The sequence below is a fragment of the Rhipicephalus sanguineus genome, chromosome 11 (genome assembly GCF_013339695.2).
Source record: "Rhipicephalus sanguineus isolate Rsan-2018 chromosome 11, BIME_Rsan_1.4, whole genome shotgun sequence".
Lineage (NCBI taxonomy): Eukaryota > Metazoa > Arthropoda > Arachnida > Ixodida > Ixodidae > Rhipicephalus > Rhipicephalus sanguineus.
Genome location: NC_051186.1, coordinates 25,234,748 through 25,249,151, shown reverse-complemented (window position 1 = coordinate 25,249,151; position 14,404 = coordinate 25,234,748). Strand labels below are relative to the sequence as shown.

At 45.0% G+C, this 14,404-nt stretch overlaps 1 non-coding gene across 1 annotated transcript; it reads right to left on the bottom strand.

Annotated features, from left to right (window-relative positions):
* Nucleotides 1-12,535: 12,535 nt before the first annotated feature.
* On the bottom strand, nucleotides 12,536-12,607 carry Trnat-ugu (transfer RNA threonine (anticodon UGU)). The gene has a single exon. It is a non-coding gene; the product is annotated as a tRNA-Thr (tRNA).
* Nucleotides 12,608-14,404: the final 1,797 nt, after the last annotated feature.

Here is a 14,404-nt window from a genome sequence, read left to right as displayed (position 1 = left end):
GACCGTTTCATGTACCCACCTGCTTCTTCCAACACTCTACCGTTCACAGAATACAAAGTCTCTATAATGTTAATTTTCTTGATCTTGACATTTTTCATAGTCCACAATCATTGTTTTTATCCGAGCTTTGTACTGTTTTGACATAGTATGGCACAATGTACAAAGTCTTCCCTTCTCCGTCTTTCCGCATAGTTGTATATATGCAATCTAATTTTTCATTCCCCTTCAATATTTGTCGTGTTGTCTTATTTTACTCCTCCCCTTTTGTGTTCATTTCTCTTTGTCTACGAGTATTTGCTCTTTTTATTTCTGAAGACTGTCTGTATTGTATAGTTTATTTTTATTGTTTTTTTTGCGTGCGCCTGCACAAAGACCTTACGGTTGTTCCTGGGCACGTTAAATAAATGATTGATTGATTGATTGATTGATTATTATTATTATTATTATTATTATTATCTGAAAAATGAAGTTGACTAATTTGTATTTATAAAAAAAGTATGAATGTTTCAAGCTCACACTCATTTAGGCCTTCAGATATTGCAGTTAGATTAAATTGCATGGTTTAGCCTCCCCAAATGTGCCCAATGCATTATGACTCATGAGAAACACTACAGTAGCGGTCTGTGAACTATTTTAACACGAAAGTGTTTTATGCCGGAGTCCACCAAGTACATCCGTCACGGATATGACGTCGATAAAATGGACGCCAACGGGCGAGAAAGAAAAAACTAAGAAAAAGATGCCCCGCTGGGAATCGAACCCACGATCTTGTGGCCGCGACAGCAAGCACCCGACGCCCTACCGACTAAGCTAAGTCGGCAGAGCTGGACCCGGCGCGAACGCGCCTTATATCTTTCACACATTCTCTTTCGCACGGTTCTCTCTGTTGGCGGTGCAGGTAGGCGGAGCGGAGCGGGGCGGTGTCGCCGTCTGTGAGAGGTGAAAAGAAGTAATGCTTCACGATCGACACTTTAGCGCTTACTCCGAGATTGCGCGCGATATCGGAGGTCATGGTTAAAGCCGTTAAAGTGTCTCAATACCAGCGAGATACACAGGCCACGCTGGCGTCGCCGAGGCACCCTTGACGCAGTTACGTTGGTTACGTTCTTTGCCTTTAGCTTCGTGTTAGCGTGCGTCGGCTCATCGGAGTAGTGCAGCTTCCACATGTACCAACGGGATTTCTCCGCCGCCGACTGCTTCGATTGCGAGAGCACCGACTAACGAAACTGCTGCAACACGCGATGCAGAAAGGACGCGATTTCAACGAGCGAATGTCATGCCTTGGTGGAGCGAGACTAGCGCCTGCGAGACAGAGCACAGCGGGACGCACGCGTTTGCGGCGCAGGCTACGAACCTCTACATGCCGTGTTGCTGAAGCGCAGTGTGTGGTAGTGTATGCATGAGCGCAGGCGTCGGTCACCCATTGCTAGAAAGCGCACACCGTGCCGTTTCTCTCCTTAATTGACGACGCTTTGAAGAAGTGCATCCCTAGTACCAATGTCAATTATGGGCTTGTTGATATCATCCTTACGCGGAATTCACGAGTTGCTGTGTCCAAATATATGTTCACAACGTCAGCTACCACAACAGTTTAATCATGATCATGGGCGTTAGTCGTCGCGATAGAGACATGCCGTCAACATGGGTGCATCCACGTCAAATCGGTGCTGTAGCTGCCAAACACGAATACATGTACACGAATATGTACAAACTCTCATATATCACTACACAATAAGCACTACTTCTGTGAAGACACGTTTCACTTTCGTGTTATACCGATATGACAGAGCGATCAGCCATGTTTTTTTGACTGCACAGTGTTCCTAATTCTGCATCCACTCAGCGTAAACGGATTGATTTAGACCTACAAGTGGCCTATTATTAAGGCATTGTTACGAGCACAACGATGTTTACAGATATTTACATGCAGAAGCAATGGGGGATGTCAGACTGGAGACTACATCCATACAGAGGTGGACGGGCACTACGAATCACTACTGACAACGTAGCCAACATGATACGTCGAATTACCTATCATAAACAAGGAATGAAAGAGGCGGGCACCATCACGCTGGTGCAAGTCTTAAAATTAGCAGAGTCACCTGTAGCCTCTCTTACTGCTCATTAAACAAAAACAACGCAAGTTAATACTTTATGAACGCAATGGCGGTAAAGAGCTCGTTTCGCAGAAATTCCGGCGTCGTTGGTTGTGAGCGAAAAATCGAATAGATGCAAATAAATAAATGAATGAATGAATGAATGAATGAATGAATGAATGAATGAATGAATGAATGAATGAATGAATGAATGAATGAATGAATGAATATCTTCGCCTCGAATTCGGTTCGAACCCACGCTATTTTGCGTGGTATCTTTTACCACACACCGACGCCAATGATCGACACTGCTGAGGAAATAAATGTTAAGAGGTGTAGCGGCAGAAGGGTAGAATTGCACCAGGCGTCACACCATGTGAATTGCGCGACGAGTGGGTCGTTTAAGGGCCCACTCATTACGAAGCGTTCCGGCATAATGAATCATCAGCAACAGTACCACCAAGGTGCGCAGCTGCGCTTGTAGCCATGCTGACGCGTAGCGGGCACTTTACTGATTCCCACTATGGCGAATTATGGCGTAGTGGGCACTTCTCAACTGCACTTGCAGTATGCATGCATTCTATGAGGGTTTCAAATGGCCAATGTTAAGCGCACCGACAATCCTTTTTTAGCGGCGTTGTTCAGGTGACCACTGAGAACCGAAGCCTGGCAAGCGGCTGAGAAGGCGATGCGAACGGGGCCCGATCAACTACTCTCGAACGCGAAGCTCGAGCGTCCTGAAGTTCTTCCATGTGAAATAAGTTACAATGTTTTTTTTTTTTATTTTTTATTTTCATACAGACTTGTTTGTCTTTTTTCCAGAATAGTGACTAAACAGTTCCATGTGCAAAACGTGAAACAATCTAACTGACATTATTCAAAGCTTCCGCAAGGAAGACAATGTGAGCCTTATCCGAATAACAAATGCGGTCAAGAGAAATAACAAAAGCCATCGGTGAAACTTCATCTTCTATCAAATCGGCAATTGTGAGTTGGCCGCTCCGCAGACTGTAAACACAGGCCGTCGTTTCGTCCATGCATGCCGGACGCTTTGTGCCCGGGCTCCCTGAAATATGCGAGCCGTATTTCACTTTCAATTTGTGTAAGTGAATACAGCCTCTCCCCGGCTCTGCTCCCTCCTTGGTAGCACGTACAGCGTTGTTTCATACGCTTTATGCTATTATTTCCTGCCTTTTCTTTTGTTTTGGCGAAAAGAAAACTGCAACTTTTCTGTCTTTGTTCTTTCCGTTAGAGTCTTTCGATTTCTCCGGTTCCCTCTGGCAGTTACCGAAAATGGCCAGATGGCGCGGCGAAGGAAAACGAATACTGGGAACGCGTGCCTGTAAATATAGCACTTCGCCTTTTACCGACATTCGAAAACACGCTGTCGACTTTCGCTTTGAAAATACGGTGAAGGAAAACACGGAGAGCACAATCAGATTCGCAAATTACCGATATAAGATTCGTGTTTGATTTTTGCATACTAAAATGACTTGAACCTTATTTGTCGGGAACCCCAATATATTATAGCGAAATAAAAAAAGGCCAAGTCGTTCCAGTTTCTAAATTTTTCTTTGAACGAATCTTCGCGCGATACCTGCTGTGGAACTGATAAATGTAGATCGCACAAAAACAACATCTATCTGCTTAAATTTCAAGTTTGCTCATCGTGTAAGCTACGTATGGACTGGTTACCATGAATATTTATTATGCCAAAGCCAAAGCAAATGGTTACAAAACAGAAGCAAATATTGTCGTGTAATGAAAATTTCACATGTTGCCTTACATGTTATGAAATGGCAGGGAGGATCATAAAGAGTAACAACAACAGAAACAAGCGGCGCCGAAGGTGTAGGGGGAGGGGGGGGTCAGCGCACATTATATAAGTGTTGGTCGTTTAAACGTAAAGTGTAACAATAGTGGCAGTCTGGATAAGAATTGGTTTTCTCGATCTTGCAGCCAAAAGCGACGCCCATCGTTCGCGCCGTGAAAGCCTATCTAGGGACTTGATGAATGCCTTCCAGCCAACCACATGCAAGGTCACCATGCGCCGTATCTATCACTACAGCAGCACGACGACTAAGACGGTGCGGCATGAACGCGCCTGGAGTTGTCTTATAATTGCTGTCCTCAAAACTATAAATATATATATATATATATATATATATATATATATATATATATATATATATATATATATATATATATATATATATATATATTTAGTCACACGAACGCCGCAAGGACGATCTGAACGCGCACCTTGCGCCATTCGAGGCACATGGCGTGCAGGTGTTCATGTGAGTTTATGTACCACAAGCCGGCTTTTCGCTCAAGGTCACGTTCGCGTGAGATATATGAGAAGAATAAGCTTCATTTCATGATGAGAGTTTATCCCGGGTGGAGCCCTCTTGTAGAGCCCCACTCACCGCGGCGGCTTCTCGGGTCTGGTCTAAGGTCACAGTTGGCTCGCCGTTGCCAACTCGGACTACCAGGACATAAAACTTTCGCGAGAATAAAATCACTACTATATATAGCATATGCCGTCAGTGCCACGCGCTCACACTCTCCGTTGTTTTACACGTTACGAGAAACGAAGAATATCGTGTACAGGCGGAGTACGCTGAAAGCGACGCTTAGAAACCCATAGTATGAAGGAAACCGGCAACGCGAGGCGTGAATTACTGAGAGTAAACAGTGGCCTTACGCTGAATGCTGCAGAAAGGAGTGTCACACTGCGCTCTTGTATAAAGTCACGGTAAGCTCGGGCGCTGCGTGGCTCCGCTATTTTTGAAGTTCAGTGTGGCACGCAAGCGGGCTCTCAAGGACGGCTCGGAGTGGAAACATGGCGCTGCCTTCATGGCAGAATGCCACCGCTACGAATCAGTCCAGTCGACCATCATTGTATGGTTCACTTAATTCCCGGAAGAAACTTGTGTTTGGTTTGACTGTTAGATATAGTTCGTTACACTTGGACAGCAATGGGTTAATGCGAACTGTCAGCTACGTTGTAGTCAATTAAGTTGTAGGGTTTTCAGCGTTTTATGCTTAACAAAAACGTCTGCAACATAGCAACGTGCGTGCGCGGTAGGCCACGCACTCTAGGTCTCAGAATACGCATCTTCGCTTGTGATGCTTCGACCTTAGTTTTCTGGTCACCATCATTGACAAAAAATTGCAACTTGTGGTCGGTGTCATCACTCTCAGCCTTTTGTGAATGCACCAGTGAAGGCGACTGAAATTTAGTGAGAATTCAGCTAGCTCTACCTCGCAAATATTTGTTGGCGTCCCAGCTGCTTCGTTCAATTAAAGGACTATAGTCGCTTGCAGCCTAAGAATAAGCATACGCTCCGCCACCAGGTCTGCGGCGCACCTGCCAATCATCTGAGCAAGAGCGACCTTATAGGTGGTTTCAAATTCTACCAATGAGAGCTTTTTCGCTGCTAATGTAAAACTACGCACATTAGCGATTAAAAGTTCGTCCTCTCTTCCCAAAATATTGCGTTTGGCTGAGCCTTGATGTCGGAATGTTCACTGAAATTTTCCAGAAAGCTTACGTTTTCGACCGAAAACCAACGACACGAACCTGTGCCTTTATGGAAAAGTCCCGTACCTCAAATGCGCGAAAGGTGCTTGACGTCACGTGGATGAGCGAGTGCGATTGGATGGGGCATCTATGCAAATTTTCTCTGAGTGACAGAGACGGCAGATTGTAGCCGACTATAGCTGGCGCCTTACCTTACAGCGCAGTAGCAATAGGGTCACTTCATGTGCTAAAGCTAACGAGTCATTTCACGCTATGCTGAGGCGTTTAGTTGATCTGCCAGGAGCTTCCGAACGTTGCTTGATCTTGTAGCTAATACTCGTGAATAGGTCAAAGCAATGAAATTGTTCCTCAGGCCTGGCTCACTGGGCCATCATCAGCGCGCTAATGCTTTCGTTGGCTAAACAGAGAACATTCCTCCAAACTTTCGGGAATCCTCGTTGACGGTATGAAGGCGTCGACTCTCTTGAAGTAATACCGAAACGAGGACGAAGTTCAGACCCGGGTCTCTGTCAAGACTTTGCTCTACAGAGCAGGCAGCAGACCGAAAGCCATGGCGTGGAAGGATTAGGTTTGTCGTAGAAGACGAGATAAGCTGCAGCGAGGACCCGTTTTCCCAAGGGCTGCTTTAGAGTGGCAGATTCGAGCTGGTGGCCGTAATTAAGCTGGCCAAGCAGCGTTCCGCGCATCGCAGCCAGCAGAGACAGGGGGAGGGGGGTAAGTGCACCGCTGCCAGATAAGGGGGCGCAATGGCTGTGCTGGAATTACCCGAGCTTGAGCTAGGAAATCTACCGGAAGCTATTCTGTGACATTTTCGAAACATTTACCGGAAAAAGCTGGAGGCTAGGGTTAGACCTTAGTTTAGGGCATGGCTGTTGCACTTGATCAAGCCATCTTTCGTTGACCTTAGTTCCGCCACGTTTAGGTGCGGGAGTAGAATGACGCAGTGAGAAATATGAGTGATTCGTTCATTGACTGAGAATTTAACTGATTGACTGGGAATCTTAAATATCGGCAACCCTGCCAGTGACCGGTCTTTCCACAACGTCTCTCGAGAACAGAAATTTCGATCCTTCATATTGCTTACCGAGGGTTCGCGGCATAATAAATTTGCGAAATGCATTGATTTATAGATGTTATGTGTAGAGACCAGATTTTAGGCAAATGCCTATTTTGTTCCTTGCGCTCTTATCGTGTCACTTTGATATATGAGCATGAAACGCTTTTATAGTGTTTTTATAGCGGCTATAAATGCCTATTTTCGGCTTTGGGGCCTAAATGCTCACAAATGCCTATAAATGCCTATTTTCAAAACTGGCTCTTATATTAACACTATTTAGCCTCGTATTGCGCTCCCGGGAGCTGTTTGAGGCCGTTATTCATGCTACCGCGCAACACTGACTGTTCGGAACTATGGGGCACAACCTAGTCCTTAGAATAACAGAGAGCTGAGCTAGTTGGTACGTATTCATTCTAAAAAGAGACAGGGCGTGCAAACACGGACACAAGAAAGAGGACAGGACACCACAAACGCCGACTAACAACTGAAGGGACGCACAACGGCTGAAAAGAAAGAAGGCACGAAAACTTATCTGCGCATGCCCATGCAACCGGCGAATCTATCAATCCGGCACGCGTGGCGGTCTACGTGGAAGATAACTGTTAAGGCATTTGATTTCATCTTTATGCAAGTCAATCGACGGTTCGCTCACGCATGCGCTACCACTATTCTCGATATGCCATGCTTCAATCATCAGGCGCGTTTCTTCATTTCTATGCCGGTACAACACTGCGCATTCATCGAATTTTGGCGTGCACTTACAATCTCGACAATGTAAAGATAGATTAGAAGGTGAGCCTCCTGTTAGCGATCTCTTATGTTCCAACAATCACTGGTTAATGCATCGGCCCATCTGTCCTACGTAGAAGCGGCCGCAGCTGAAAGGGACCTTATACACCACACTCGTACGGCAATCAGTGAATTTCTTGGTGTGTTTTAGGAAACAATTATCGGTCCGCTTCTTTTCTTTTACTCGCTCATTCTTCCTCTGCACAGCGGCACAAATCTTAACTAGCTTATTGGCAGCTGTGAAAACATTAACGCCGTATCTACTTCCTACTTTCTTTAGCCTGTGAGATATGCAATGAATGTACGGGATACCTACGACACGTTTCTTCCTATCGCTTTCTGCAACCATGCTCGGACTTAACACAGTAGACTCCTTTAAACGTTCAGCGACCGTGGCCACTGCATCACGAAGATACCCTACATATAAAAGACGCGTAACCTGTGCGCTAAAGCTATCACTCATTTTGTGCTCACACGATTTGGTGAGGGCTGACTTAAGGCAAGACATGGCGACGCAGTTTTTTACAACCTTCGAGTGCTTCGACGAAAAATTTAACAGCGGTTTCGAAGATCTAGGAGAATACTGCCAGCACACGTGGTTCTTCTGGAACATTAAGAAAATGTCTAGAAATTGTATTCCATTATTCTGAGGCACCTCTTTAGTAAAGCTCAGCCCTCCTCCATTTAATTCCAATTTTTCGCTCACGAAAGTTACCACCTTTTCAAAGTCCTCATCACTACAAAAAATCAAGTAATCGTCCACATAACGAAAAACCTTAATTACCGAATTACCTATGGTGCCTTCCAAAAGATTGTCAATCTTGCTAAGGTATGAATCACTAAGAACCGGAGCAACCTTAGAACCAATACATGTCCCTGATTTCTGCACATAAACGCCTTCCTTCCAACCTACCAGCGTCGACTTTAAATACATGGAAAGGATTTCTAGAAATGCCCCGGTAGAAACACCACATTTATCGGTGAAAACCGTCTGGTGCCCTCGTTCGTTAATATATTCATTAACACATTTTAACAATTCTTATGCGGCAAAGAATAATACAGGTCTTCAATATCAACACTAAAAGCTTTACAACAGCCGCGGTTCTCCTCTGAGAGGAACTGAACTAGCGCCTGAGAATTACGCGTACGAAAAGGGTCTGAAAAAGTCAAAGAGGTTAAGCAGTTCTGCAAATAACTAGATACAGCGACTTGCCAGGTGCCTTGCTCTGAAACGATTGCTCGAAACGGAATCTCGTTCTTATGTGTTTTGGCTGAAAAAAAGAACTATTTTAAAGTAAGTGATTTAGCCTTCTTGACATTACAAGCTATTCTCTCAAGATTATGTCTTAACAAAAGGTCGACAGCACGTTGCCTAAGTACCGATGGCTTAAGTTTTACCGTCCTAAAATTCTTTTCTATGGCTGTTAATGCTTTTTCTGAGAACAAACTGTCCGGCATAATTACAAAATACCCTTCCTTATCTGAAATTAGTGGCCTGAGTTTCTTCTCGACACAGTAATTAACCAAAGGCCGGATAGGATCAGAACACTTGAGATGCATATTAGAACCCTTGATGCTAGCAACGCAGCCTGAAATGCAGTGTGAACGCTCTTCTTCAGGAACAAGTCTAGTGATTGTACGCGGCAAACTTAAAACGTCTATTGGTTTCAGGTTCGGCTTAAAACAGTATTTAGGACCTAAGGCTAGGGTTTTGCAGTGACTATCATCTAAGGCAGCTCCTCCAAGGACTAGCAAGTTGTTTTGCGGTGAAACAGTAGAAATAATCTTCCTCTTACATGGTTGACGTTCGAAGTTTTATCCTCAATATGAATTCCGCATGCTGGTTAGCTAAGGTCCCTTTCAGCTGCGGTCGCTTCTACGTAGGACAGACGGGCCGATGCATTAACCAGTGGTTGTTGGAACATAAGAGATCGCTAACAGGAGGCTCACCTTCTAATCTATCTTTACATTGTCGAGATTGTAAGTGCACGCCATAATTCGATGAATGCGCAGTGTTGTACCGGCATAAAAATGAAGAAACGCGCCTGATGATTGAAGCATGGCATATCGAGAATAGTGGTAGCGCATGCGTGAGCGAACCGTCAATTAACTCGCATAAAGATGAAATCAGACGCCTTAACAGTTATCTTCCACGTAGACCGCCACTCGTGCCGGATTGATAGGTTCGCCGGTTGCATGGGCATGCGCAGATAAGTTTTCGTGCCTTCTTTCTTTTCAGCCGTTGTGCGTCTCTTCAGTTGTTAGTCGGCGTTTGTGGTGTCCTGACCTCTTTCTTCTGTCCGTGTTTGCACGCCCTGTCTCTTTTTAGAATGAACCTAGTCCTGTAGTTGAACCACCTGCCGGAAACAACTGCTAGCAGCCGTGAAGTGGGACACGCACATTCGCCGCCGCAGAGACATGGCGTGCGCGGTTCGCGAATGCGAGACCGTGGAGCAAAAAGAAGAGTGAAGAGCAAAAAAAGAAAGGAAAATATGATGTGCACGCGGCTTTTGTTTTTGCAAGTTAACTTGTAAGGTGTTCACTGCATCAGCGTAGCCAGAATTTTTTTTTCAGAAAGGAGGGAGGGGGGGGTTCAACCATACTCTATGTACGTTCGTGAGTGCGCTTGTATGTATGCGTGCATATATACGCATGCAAAACTGAAAAGTTTCGGGGGGAGGGGTGTTTAACCTCCTCTCCCCCTTGGCTACGCCAGTGATTCACTGCCAGGGGAGAAATTGGCTCTATGCGCTTCGACCCGGACAATAGGAGGAATCCCTCTCTTCTAGTGTTTTAGCGATCTGGCTATCTGCTCGTGCTCTGCTCTTCTCAGTCATGCCGAGAAGACACCCAGGAGTCTGTTGATTCAACAGTGGAATCTTGACACACCTCCAGAACACGGGAGAGACCGTGTTCTGCGAACCGTACGGGACAAAGCATATTGTACGGATATGTTCAACTGTTTAACGCTTTTGTGCCACCTTAGGCAATAACATTTTTGTTTTCTTTTCGTAGATAGAGCTCGCGCATGTCTTCGTTTCAAATTATTTGCATTTATATGAAAATTTATTGTGCCTATATTTACTATATGGGAAGCCTAAAACGTTGCTTTGCCTGCCTATTTTTGGAGCCTAAAACAAGCTTTTAAGTGCCTCAAAATCCGGCCTCTAGTTATGTATATGGCTACACACGTCAAGTACGTACGGATTTGAGGCAAGCTGTTTAGAATAGAAAGCTTTCGCTGTGAACCTCAACAAGTATCGCTGATTATAACTGCTGTTGAGAACGCGAGTGACTTCCGGTGAAGCATTCCCGCTCTCACTTTAACTTTCTGTTTGAACTTCCTGTCTCTTAATTCACTACCGGTTTACGCTTCCGTTATAGATTATCCAATAGCGGCATCTGAGGCTAGTTCTGTAGAAAGATCATCGGTTTCATACACCTTTAGAAAAAACATGGCTGATCCCTCCGTCATAGGAATCGGTATAACACGAAAGTGAAACGTGTCTTCACAGAAGTAGTGCTTATTGTGTAGTGATATATGAGAGCTTGTACAATGTCTATTCGTGTTTGGCAGCTACAGCACCGTTTTGACGTGGATGCACCCATGTTGACGGCATGTCTCTATCGCGACGACTAACGCCTATGATCACGATTAAACTGTTGTGGTAGCTGACGTTGTGAACATATATTTCGACACAGCAAACCGTGAATCCCGCGTAAGGATGATATCAACAAGCTCATAATCAACACTGGCACCCGGTATGCACTTCTTCAAAGCGTCGTCAATTAAGGAGAGAAACGGCACGGTGTGCGCTTTCTAGCAATGGGTGACCGACGCCTGCGCTCATGCATACACTACCACACACTGCGCTTCAGCAACACGGGAGGTAGAGGTTCGTAGCCTGAGCCGCAAACGCGTGCGTCCCGCTGTGCTCTGCCTCGCAGGCGCTAGTCTCGCTCCACCAAGGCACGACATTCGCTCGTCGAAATCGCGTCCTTTCTGCATCGCATATTGCAGCAGTTTTGTTAGTCGGTGCTCTCGCAATCGAAGCAGTCGGCGGCGGAGAAATCCCGTTGGTGCATGTGGAAGCTGCACTACTCCGATTAGAGTGACCTAGAATAGGGGGAGTGTCCAAAGCGCCAGCACCCGAGTGGGCCTTTTGCCGTGAACTCCCGCGCCGCGCCGCTGCTGCGCCGGACCCGTGGGCTTTTCGCCCTCGGGAAGCGCGCGGAAAGCCAGGGGCGTCTGCTACGCGCTGTAGTTTTTTGCGCCGCGGTTCCACACAGGGCACTTGAAGTCTACTTAACTTTTATAATGCGGTGCGGAATGGAGCTTATCCATCTTTAAGCGTTGTGTTAGTGCTGGGGCAACAACAGAATGCAAAAAATCATGTGTCAAGCGGCATCAGCGTGGTCTAGTTCCGGTCACGAAGTTCGAGAACGTTGGTGCGTGTGTAAAAACGCGCAAAACGGACACGCACAAGCAAAGAACGAAAAAAAAAAAAACCTTATTCGCACGGAAAGTATAGGGGGTGTTATCTGTAGTATTTATAATATAAATGTGAAGAAAGTAAAGTGGACGAAAAGATAACTTGCCGCCGGCAGGGACCGAACCTGCGACCTTCGAATAACGCGTCCGATGCTCTACCACTGAGCTACGGCGGCGGTCATCCTCCCGTCCATTTTATGGGGTATATATGTGCATTTAAACCTTGGATTGTTAGTCAGCGCCATTCGCAGCCATGGCGGCGAGTGTGGAACACTCTTTTTCTGTCTTTCTGGCGTCACGTAGCACGTGATGTTTTTACGAGCTCGCAGCTGACCAATAATCCCTCGCATACTACCTGAAGGCATCAAGTCTGCCAGAACGAGACCCTTGCTATGAATGAAGGAAAGAAGATGACTCTTAAGGGCTCGTTTTCTTTGTTAGACACAATATTAATGAGAACTAACAGACAATAACGCCATGGAAAGTATAGGGGGTGTTATCTGTAGTATTTATAATATAAATGTGAAGAAAGTAAAGTGGACGAAAAGATAACTTGCCGCCGGCAGGGACCGAACCTGCGACCTTCGAATAACACGTCCGATGCTCTACCACTGAGCTACGGCGGCGGTCATCCTCCCGTCCACTTTATGGGGTATATATGTGCATTTAAACCTTGGAGCGAGGAATTATTGGTCAGCTGCCAGCTCGTAAAAATATCACGTGCTACATGACGCCAGAAAGGCAGAAAAAGAGTGTTCCACACTCGCCTCCATGGCTGCGAATGGCGCTGACTAACACTCCAAGGTTTAAATGCACATATATAGCCCATAAAGTGGACAGGAGGATGACCGCCGCCGTACCTCAGTGGTAGAGCATCGTACGCGTTATTCGAAGGTCGCAGGTTCGGTCCCTGTCGGCGGCAAGTTATCTTTTCGTCCACTTTACTTTCTTCATATTTATATTATAAATACTACAGATAACACCCCCTATACTTTCCATGGCGTTATTGTCTGTTAGTTCTCATTAATATTGTGTCTAACAAAGAAAACGAGCCCTTAAGAGTCATCTTCTTTCCTTATTCGCACGAGTAATCACGCATGCACGAATGAAGAGTAATAAAAGAAAGTAAATTGCACGCGCAGTCAGCTGAAATACTTACGCGCAGTGACCGCTTCACACTACGAGCTTTTTACTCATGGTCGCCACTGGTTTGCCAGCTATGTGCACTCCGCTTTATTCGACAATTCATTAGCCTCCACTAGCTCTTTATTATGGACGGAGCACACCGGGAAGACGCAAGAGCAACAAAAAAAAAGAACAAAAAAGAGTACAGACGGCCATACGACCGCAATGCTGTTCGCTTATTTTTGCTTCTGAGGTAGCGTACAAGGCTCACCATGCGCAAACATTTCAAAGAAAAGCAATGCCAGGTAAACCAAGCTTATTCCACAAGCTTTTGCATAAGAAAATGCTTTACAAATATCCAGATATCATGAAACAGTTACAAATGCACCCATTCCTGCTGTACAAGCTGTACAACCGAAAATACGGTAAAAAATTGACAAATAGAAGTGCACGTAATATCACAATCACTTCAGAAAATTGTTCAAATGCAGAGATCCCTTGTGTACCTAGCCTGAAAAAATGCAACACTCGCATATATATATATATATATATATATATATATATATATATATATATATATATATATATATATATATATATATATATATATATATATATATATATATATATATATATATATATATATATATATATATATATATATATATATATATATATATATATATATATATATATATATATATTTCTTCAAGCCTTCACCATACGAAATGAACAGTTTCAAACAACTAATTCTCCACTTCAGATGTTTTCACGGTTCTCGGAGGTTAGCGTTCGCCCGGTTCAGAGGCTTTACAAAAAGATGTGGACGAGTAGTTACCTAATATACAATTGTTTCCGCGGCAGTTGAATGTGCGCCAACAGGGCACCCGACCACGATTTCCCGCTTTTTCCTGATGACCTCAATATAGCGTCCACCACAATTTCGTGCTGAAGCTCCGGAGTATTTAAGTAGCGAGTCTGCTCATCGCTTGAATAAATATAAAGAGATGACCAGACGGGTAAAGCAAGCCTCTTTTGTTCCGCAGACGTGTGCAATCAGCTGCTCTGAACTGACAATCACGTTTGTTTTTGGGCGATCGCTCGTAACATGAAGTGAGGCATACACGATCTTGCACTGTTATCTTTCATGTTACTTCCCGACCAGACGGGTTTCCGTCAAAGCCTCGACTTGCACTGTTATCGTTTCATTTTCTTTGGTTTAGATCATCAAACACCAAAATTGACCGTCGGCGTCCCGCGTAGCCAACATGACTGATGCACAACATCATCACGCGATG